Raw genomic sequence first — 9,912 nt, 5'->3', positions numbered from 1 at the left:
CGAGGACACCGTCACAAGTGGTCCTCGACGTTCTGGTGCTTCCATTAACGCCACTGTTATCTTTATTATTACTAGTATTATTTTACTATTATTATCGTTAAACTTTTAAAATGAGGTAACACTCAAACGGGAATTTTTCAAGGAATAGGCCTAAGTTGTTTTCCCGATCCCAGGATCCATTTTTGAGTCCGTCGCTAGTGAAAAATCATGTTGTCAAGTTGAAAAAAAATGGCTCCAACTATCAAACCTGATAAACTGTCTTGGTTAGATTGGCTAAGGTCAGGAAGAATAATTAAAAAAACGCTTACAAAAACCTTTGGCTATATCTTCATGACACGAATGAATGGCACCCGGGGTGCACCTTGAAATGTACTTCACCGAATCAGAAAATTTCATAGAAGCTCGTATTAATCTAGCAAACGACGATTCACAATTATTGTTTGGTCATCGTACAGCGGGCACATGCAACGTACGTAGCATTTCAACTTATTTCAAACTCATAATTATTCATTCATTGTATATAAATGTACAGCCATTAGACACAATTTTCACTTATTCTTAAGAATATTTGTAATTTAATTAGCTGTTGCATGCCCATTTAGTGTTGGGAAATCAAATAATCGTTAGAGCTTCTGATAAAATTGTGGTTATTTTTACCTACAACTTCATGAGTCGCTACGCCTGCAACTGTGATAGCGTCATGTCGCCATAATCGGTGCTCCTAATCTGCATGTGATTGTCGCGGATTGTTTATTCTGTCGGCGTTTTCGAACTTCGGGCAATATATCCAAATTCGACGACGACGAAGCTAAGTTTAAATGATTTGGCTAAAAAGGAAGTTGGAGGCTACGGAAACGGAATTCATCCGATATGCTGCCTTGTGGGTTACCGACCAATGCGGCGAGCCACAACTTCAACGATAAGGTAAAGAAGCTTTGTTCTTTTTATTTAGGCTAATAATTTGGTTATTGTCGTATAATCCTTTTTTATTTTATTAGATTAAAGTGTATGGTGTTCAAGTTTTATATGGAGTTGTAAAATCCCAGCACACCAAACACGGAAACCGGTCAATTTTTTTTTTTTTTTTTTTTTTGAAACGTCACGATTGTTGTTTGAAGTTAAAATTATGACTAGGCCATGAAGTATTTCTGGTGATATTTTACTACAAACTACTCTGTGGTATTGGAGTTTGTGCCCTGTAATCGCAAGTCTCCTTATAATACGAGACGCTGCTCAAATCCCACGCAAATTGACTTACCGAGATATTTTTACCGTCTTTAGTTTACGTTTTTTAATTAGTTTCAATGTGGCTATTGGCTAGTACTAGCTAATCACGACGCCCATGGGATTGATGCTGGTTTTAAAGTAAAATTATGCCGTGTTTCTAAGGTTTTTGGGTTTCATTGCTATTAGAATTCCACTGCTGGATAGGGTCCCCACTGCCAAGGCTAACAATAATTGGAGAACAACGTTGGAAACTAGTATTTTAATGGAGAATTACGGACAAAGAATTTACCCTAATATAGCTTAGTCTAGGGTGCTGCATCCTGACAGATTTTAGGAGCGTAACCCCGCAGACCCCCAACGCATACCAATTTTGACGTAAGGGAACATAGGCCTAAATCATAAAGGTAAATTTGGGTGCCTTTTAGGCTAACTTTCCCTAACCGTTGGTAGTAAGTCTGGCACAGCCTAACCTAGGGAAGGGTGAATCCCCACGTAACCTAACCTAGGATCTCATATATCATATACGTTAAATAGGATGCTCCCTTCTCTTATCTAACTTCACCTGCCACAGCACATCGTTTTGAACAGTTTAAGTAAACCCTCTTATGTAGGCCAATAATAGGCGTATGTTCCTTACCGAATCAGGCTGTATATTTCCCGATATGTGCACTGTTTACCTTCCTCTTCATTTTTTTAGCATGGGCTTGAGACTTGGGACTCCCTTTATAAAACGATAAATGCCCATAATGGCCCCGCCCCCGAAAAAATGTTTGGGAGCTCGTCGAGTTTTACAACGGCCTTAGCCTTAGACCCATTAGTGAATACAGGGCTTTAAGGCTTTTTAGGGTTACGTACTTTAAGGTTCTTACTTCGGTGTGATAATCGTTTATAAGCATGGGGCGGAGGGGTTTGTTACTCATGTACAGTTGAGTTCAAATATCCGTCGATATTTCACCCAGGGAACATGAGTAACAAACCCCGCCTTCCATGCCTATAAACGATTATCACACCGAAGTCAGCACTGAAATGTCTAAACCCACACCTATTAAGGTTACCAGAAACGGTCAAAGCTCCTAAACCGGTTTTTCTTCTTCTTCTTCTTCTGTAGCATTGTGGGCGCTTATTATTTTGTAAAAGAGTCAAACCACCATTTTTAACAACAACAAAGGAGTGAGGGAGCGGCGGGGCATGTTGGGAAACAGGTGTTATATATAGTATATGGAATCCACATTCTGCTTAGGGGAGGATGGTAGGCCTAATACTGCTACATAACTGATGGCGTACTTAAACCGTTGAAAAAGTGATGTGTTGTGGCATGGCAGGTTGGATGAAACTAGCGAACTACGCTTTAATATATATATATATATATATATATATATATATATATATATATCATATACACATATATACATATACATACACACACACACACACACACACACATATATATATATATATATATATATATATATATATATATATTATATATATGGTAAGTGACGGATCAGCGACATAGCGGCCAAATCTCTCGCAACGCAGCCACTTCCATAAAAAGCGCTTGAATTATGCCATTATCTTGTAATTTAGGAGAAAAATCTTCGAGAAGAGCGTAGAGGTCCCGGTGTGGTGCCTGGATAGGCCACAACTCTGAACTGATGCTCATGGCAGCGAATTCAAGTATATATACTTTTTCGGGAAGGTGGCCGCATTCCGGGATCGGTGGCCGCTGTGTCGCCGCTTGGTCATTTACCCTATACCACCATCGAACGTTTTTGGGGGGTTAGATAGACCTAAAGACATACGGCGGTTTCACACGCATGGCTTTATTGTATTTTGAATCCTTCATCTCATATTTATGGAAATATTTTAATCAAGCACATTGCAGCTTGAATGACGTACCGAGTAAGAGAATACGATGGGAGGGAAAATGACGCCATCGTGGCCGCTATGCTCGTTGTGGAAGTTATAAGTATTTACGGGCTCTGATACTCGGTCTTGATATTGTAGAAGACCAGAGAAGGAATAAAAGACTGAGTCTTGGGGTTTTAAATGTGCAGGATATTTTTTTTTATTTAAATAGAAAAAAACTGGATGTCTTTGCACTTACAGGTGAAAGTTAAGTTAAGAATATCTTAGTTTAACCAAACCACCGAGCTGATTAAACAGCTCTCCTAGGGCTGGCCCGAAGGATTATATTTTTACGTAGCTAGGAACCAGTTGGTTGCCTAGCAACGGGGCCTACAGCTTATTGTGGGATCCGAACCACATTCAATCGAGAAATTAATTTCTGACCACCCAAAACAAATTTCTCTGATTCTTCGTTGGCAGAGCGGGGAATCGAATTCTGGACTACCGAAACGTAAACCACTCGCCCAACATAAAAGTTGAAGTGTTAGGGTTGTTTAAGGAATGCGATGGTTCAAGAGTGAATGCGTCTGTAGGTCTGTTGCAGGTGTATAGCTTTTGGTGTTCGGAGGGAAAATCTTGAGTAGGGCGAAGAGTACAAATAAGTTTGAGGATTGTATGGGTAAGTGGCGGAATGAGAAAGGGAGTGGTATAGTTTAGTAAAGGGGGAAAAGTAGATTATACAAGATTCAAATGCAGGGCAGAAGAGACAATTATTAGCCTTTGGCATACAGGAGGGTGAATTAGGTTGTCGGAAGTGAGTTAGAGCTTAGGGAGAATAAGTTCTTCCACGGTGAAGTAAGTGAAGAGGGAAAGTTTAATGCATAAATGAATAGCAGAATGAAAGATTCAGATAGAGACATGCGTTAAATTAGCTTCCTGGGATAGATCAGTCCTGGGTCAATGGAGTCGAGTTATTAGAAGATGGAGAAGGTCCGGAATGTCGTGTAGTTGACGCTTTAGGAGGACACAAGGGGGTAGTGAAGAGGTTGGGGAATGAAAAGACATCATTAATGTATACATATGTGTATGTATTTATGTATTGATTGTATATGTGATATATATATATATAGATATATATATATATATATATATATATATATATATATATATATACATATACATATATATATGTATATATATATATATCTATATATATATATATATATATATATATATATATATTTATATATATATATATATTATTACATACGTAACATAAATTTTTGACACTTACGCACATTTATTTTTATATTCGCAAACATTCAGGCACAAATGTCGTTTATTATCGAATTCACCATCCATACATTAGGTACACGTAAAGGCGAATTATAATTGAAAAGTGCTTCTGCTATGACGAGGTTTCGAACGTGCGTCTCTGGTTTAGAAACAGGGATGTATAAACATTCGACATTGAACGCTCGCTTCTTAAGGGATTGATTGGTTGATTGTGAGTTATCTGGCGTCACAACTACCAGGGTCACCGACGCCGAGCTTCCTATGGGAAATATAATTGTTAAGCGCTCCCGGCCCGGCCAGGATTCGAACCTTGGCCTTTGGTTGAGAAAAAAAAACCGATAGATAGTAGAATTTGACTTTGTGTATGTGTGTGCGTGTATTTGTTGAAGCATTTATTTATGTCAAATTACTCTAGTGATTGAAGGTTTAATTGAAATATGGCCTTAAACGACCGTAGAGTTTCCCAATTTAACTGCTGAGTGTCTGTTATTTAATGAGCCGTTTTCATAGCCTGAGATTCCTTGTGTCTAATTACTCCAATCTGTGGTTTTTTTTTTTTCATAACTGAAAAACGTCTTTTCTTGATAACAACAATTTGGATTTTTTTCATCTTTTATAACACAGAACTACTTTTTCGATTTTTGTTACCTCTTATAACAGACCGACATTCTGGATTTTTAAATTTTTATAACAGAACAGGTTTTGGATTTTTTTTTATCCTTTATAACACAGAACAATTTTTTCGATTTTTTATCTCTTATAACAGAACCACTTTCTGGATTTTTAAATTTTTATAACAACAACTTTTTCGATTTTTTTATCATATATAACACAGAACAACTTTTTCGATTTTTTTATCTCTTATAACAGAACCACTTTCTGGATTTTTAAATTTTTATAACAACAACTTTTTCGATTTTTTTTATCTTATATATAACACAGAACAACTTTTTCGATTTTTTTTTTATCTCTTATAACAGAACCACTTTCTGGATTTTTAAATTTTTATAACAACAACTTTTTCGATTTTTTTATCTTATATATAACACAGAACAACTTTTTCGATTTTTTTATCTCTTATAACAGAACCACTTTCTGGATTTTTTAATTTTCATATCAGAACAGTTTTTTTTTTAACAGAACAACTTTTTCGTTTTTTAATCTTTTATAATTCAGAAAAACTTTATCGATTTTTTATCTTTTAAACACAGAACAACTTTTTCGATTTTTTAATCTTTAATACAGAACAACTTTTTCGATTTTAAAATTTTCATAACAGAACAACTTTTTCAATTTTTTATCTTTTATAACAGAACCACTTTCTGGATTTTTAAATTTTTATAACAACAACTTTTGTGATTTTTGTATTTTTTGTAACAGAACAACTTTTTCGATTTTTTTTGTTATAACACAGAACAACTTTTTCGATTTTTTATCTTATAACAAAACCACTTTCTGGATTTTTTTATGTTATAACACAGAACAACTTTTTCGATTTTTTATCTCTTATAACAAAACCACTTTCTGGATTTTTTTTTTTGATTTTTATAACAGAACAACATTTTGGATTTTTTATCCTTTGTAACACAGAAGAACCTCTCCGATTTTGTTTATCTTTTATAACACACTCGACCACTTTCTGGATTTTTTTCTATCTTTCATAACAGATCCACTTTTGCGAAACAAGTTTTTCGAGAGTCTGGTAAATGAATCTCTTGAAAATTATGATGATGAATTGGCCTCAATTTTTCATGCTGATTCAGTTTGAAGCTCCTATACGTGACAAGGCACAAGACGAACATTGTGTATGGTGCATCACGATACTGTGATGCACCATAGGTCGTCGTCGTTAGATTCAGCCAGCCTTGTGCTGGCACGGGCTCTTGCTTCACGCCGTCGCGTCGTGCCAACGGTCGAAAGCTCCCTTTTTTTCGTCATTTTTTGTATTTCGATGAATACAGCATTGCTCAAATATATTTGTGTATGATTGTGAATTTTTACTTATTATGGTAAACACTTGTGTTTTAATGTGGAAATTAAAAGAAATTAGCTGTGTTTTAATGTGGAAATTAAAACTTAAGAAGTGCTAATTTGACAGGTTTACCGGTTAAAAAGTGTTGCTTGTGTTCTTTACCAATCAACACCTGTTGTACTGTATAGCTTAAGTCTAATGAGTGTTCTCAGAGTTATGATAAAAACAGTGGCGGCGAAGACCGAATTTTTCCTATTTTTTGGAACACACACACGGACATATTTATTTATTTATTTATTTATTTATTTAATTCATATGAGATTAAAAGTATATTCTTAACTGAATGAGTAAGAATTAGGGGTCTTGTTAATACTGGCATGTATGAGAGAGAGAGAGAGAGAGAGAGAGAGAGAGAGAGAGAGAGAGAGAGAGAGAGAGAGAGAGTTTATGGTGACCGCTCTCGCATAAAGGCTTTAGTAATGCAGTATGTGCTCTATAATATAGAATATTATATCATCTCCCATAAATATGCAAAGGAAAGAAAATAGCGTCATGATAACACGGACAAAAAAATGGGATCTTCATAAACGTTTGTAAAAAGTGGGGGTTCATATTAACACGAAAGAGAGAGAGAGAGAGAGAGAGAGAGAGAGAGAGAGGGGGAGGGGGGGTGGGCCGCGATTAATGAACATGCACCTGTGCGAAAGTAGAGAGAAAGAGAGAGAGAGGCAGGCAATCGTCGCTCTTAACTTTGTTAGATCAATGGGTCGTGCGTGTGTTTGTATGTGTGTGTGTGAGTGCGTGCGTGCGTGTGAGTTGTGTGTTTGTGTATGTGTGTGTGTGTGTGGTGTCTCTTTCTGCCACTGGCCGCCAGATGGCGCCTTTTGCCACAACATCGACGCTAAATCACGTTTGACATCTATTTATTTCCCCCTGGGTTTGCTTCTGCGACAGAAATCAACCTTCAGAGAAACGTTTTTGGGCGATTGGCTCGAACCGTTGCCGCCGTGACGTCACGTACGTCAGACGGTTCGGTCCTCCTCACTTCTGGCTGAAGAGAAAAGAGAGAGGGAGAAAGAGAAAGAGAGAGAGAGAGAGACGGAATGAATCTGCAATTAATGTTACACAATGTATACTAGAAACGCCTCGGGCTTGATCGTACGTTTGGCAATGAGAGGTCGCGGGTAAGAGCGCTCTCTCTCTCTCTCTCTCTCTCTCTCTCTCTCTCTCTCTCTCTCATGTACGCGCGCGAGAGAGAAAAAGAGAGTAGTGTTCCATTGACGATGGTGGAGTAAACATCTGTCCTGTTGCTGGTGATGAGTGGAAGCTGTGGTGTTTTGCCGCTTAGATATCATAGATAGAAGTTGCCCTTTTTTTAATTTGTGTGTCTGTCTGTATCGCCAGTTATCTGTTTTGCCGTTGCAGTCCGTTGGATTATTACGTCAACGTCACTTCTTCTGTTACTCTGCTAAATACAGGTGAGCCAAGAAGAGAGTGAGAGAGAAAAAGCTGAGATGATAGGGAAAGCCAAATAAGACATTTTCTTCGGCGAAAAATGGCATGCTGTCTCTGGCCGCTGTCAATTCCGTCTCTTCCATCCCGGAATGCGTCCGATCCTGTCACTGTCATCAAACCGAAAGGGTGTTTTTGGGCGAGGGAAGTGGTCCTCCCTCCATTTTGCCTCAACCTGGTCACCGTTTGAAGTGTCGTAGCGAAGAAGACACACGGACGGCTTTGCGAAATAGCAAGTGGGAGAACATTTTCAATCAAGTTCCCCGGGAAATGGACAGTCGCTCTGTTGATGCTGTCTGCTCGTCATTCTTCGGTTATGTCGCTTTCTCTCTCGTTCGTTATCCGAGAATAAATTTAGTTGTCATTGTTTCGTTAGTTCCTCATTAGGTTTTATGAAAACGGTGGTAAATTTAAAAACATCCATCAACACGTTAATTTTCTCTTTTCCTCTGGTTCTTAGGAGAACTGCCATAGACACATAATGCGATTTTATTCGTGGTGAAAATTCTGTAAAAAAAGGAACTATTGCCTTTGAATCAGTAAGATGGAGACAATTTGAAATTTCGCGTGCATGCGTTTGTGTGTGTGTCTGCACGTTTATGCACACAAACGTTGTGAAGTATTTGCATGTTTGTGTGGGTACGTATGGATCGCTTTTGTGTGCATATTTGTGATGCATGCCTGTGTGTGTGTTTGTATAGTAAGCTTAAGATAGTACAGTAATAAGAACTCCAGTAGACTAAGAGTTTATAATGTACTAGTAATGGCATGTGTAGTTGATTATTTTTTAAAACTGAGGGAATATATTCGATATTTATTAAGTATAATCAGAGCACGTACAGAATTTCACATTTTGATATTCTTTCATGATTTAGCAACTAGAACGGGTCATTGCCTCATTTGTCAATCAACCTTGAATGGTGTTTAACTTGACCCATTCTTCAAAGTCGAAACTCAAAAATGTTATTTTCGTCTCAAAAACTTGGATAGTTGAAGACCTTTGGTCTTCAGGATTTGACATTTTGTACTGAAAGTATTTTTTTTTCTAGTAATATGTTTGACCTTGACTTATTTTTAAGGTCACGGGTCTATTTAAAAGTTAGATTTTTATTTCTGTCTAATTTTCACGAACATTGGTAGGGAGGTTATTGAGTCCTTTGCCTTGATATTTATTTACCTAACAATTTTTTTTAAAGTCAAAGGTCAGTGAAAGGTGTGGATCGTGTTCTCTGATTTTGATGATGAAAATTGAATGGAAGGTTATTGAATCTTTTGCCTTAATATTTTTTTTTACCTAACCAATTTTTTTTTAGGTGAAGTGTTAATTAAAGTTAATATTCAGTTCTCCAAATATTTTCTACTTACACCTTCCCTGCTAGGTGACAGATCAATTAAAAAAGCTAGGCATTTATTCTGGCACAGTTTCCTTACCGCTGCTGGTTCGCTGGTATAGTGGTTAGTGTCGTGGCATGACACTCAGATGCCGCGGGTGCGCGTCTCCCCTAGAGTGATGAAAAATGATGGCCCTGTATCGTGATCAGTTACTGCTGCAGTGTGGGGTCTGCGGTGGGAGGTTGAAACCAACGTTCTTTGGAAGCTTCAATGTCAAGTCAATGGCCCCTTTGGTGTGCTTGTTCCATGTGAATAGGTTTCATCCACTGACATAATAAATAGTAATGATTGTTATTTCACGGTCACAGCAACAGGTCCATTGAAAGGCCAGTGTTTTATTTTCCTCCGAATTTGATGGAACTTATTGAAGTATCTTTCAGAGGGTCGTGATTATTGTACTCAATGATTCTGATCTAGACCCTTTTTCAAGGTCGCGAGTAAGTGAAAGCCCCTCAAATGTTATGCTTTTTACGTACGTCACATTTGTCTAATGACTGTATTAAATGGTAATGTATGTTCATTAGAAAAGATGCAAATTGAATTATTATTAATATTATTATTATTGGTTGTAAAGATAACACTTCCGCAAAAGCCAATATTGTATCGAGAGCTCTTATGGAATATGTGACTATGAAAAAAACTCGAAAACATAAAAAAATGCAATT

At 37.3% G+C, this 9,912-nt stretch overlaps 1 protein-coding gene across 2 annotated transcripts in view; it reads left to right on the top strand.

Moving 5' to 3' along the window:
• Positions 1–695: 695 nt before the first annotated feature.
• Positions 696–9,912, top strand: part of LOC135202978 (uncharacterized) — a 509,003-nt gene continuing 499,786 nt past the window's right edge. The window contains exon 1 of one of the 2 annotated variants that reach the window (XM_064232510.1): positions 696–924. The gene's annotated coding sequence lies outside the window, so the exon portion shown is untranslated. Of the gene's footprint in view, positions 925–7,617; positions 7,822–9,912 lie in introns of those variants that run through there. The other variant, XM_064232509.1, reaches the window with a different exon arrangement.

The sequence above is a fragment of the Macrobrachium nipponense genome, chromosome 33, assembly GCF_015104395.2.
Source record: "Macrobrachium nipponense isolate FS-2020 chromosome 33, ASM1510439v2, whole genome shotgun sequence".
Classification (NCBI taxonomy): Eukaryota; Metazoa; Arthropoda; class Malacostraca; order Decapoda; family Palaemonidae; genus Macrobrachium; species Macrobrachium nipponense.
This window is presented reverse-complemented; position numbering and strand designations above follow the sequence as displayed.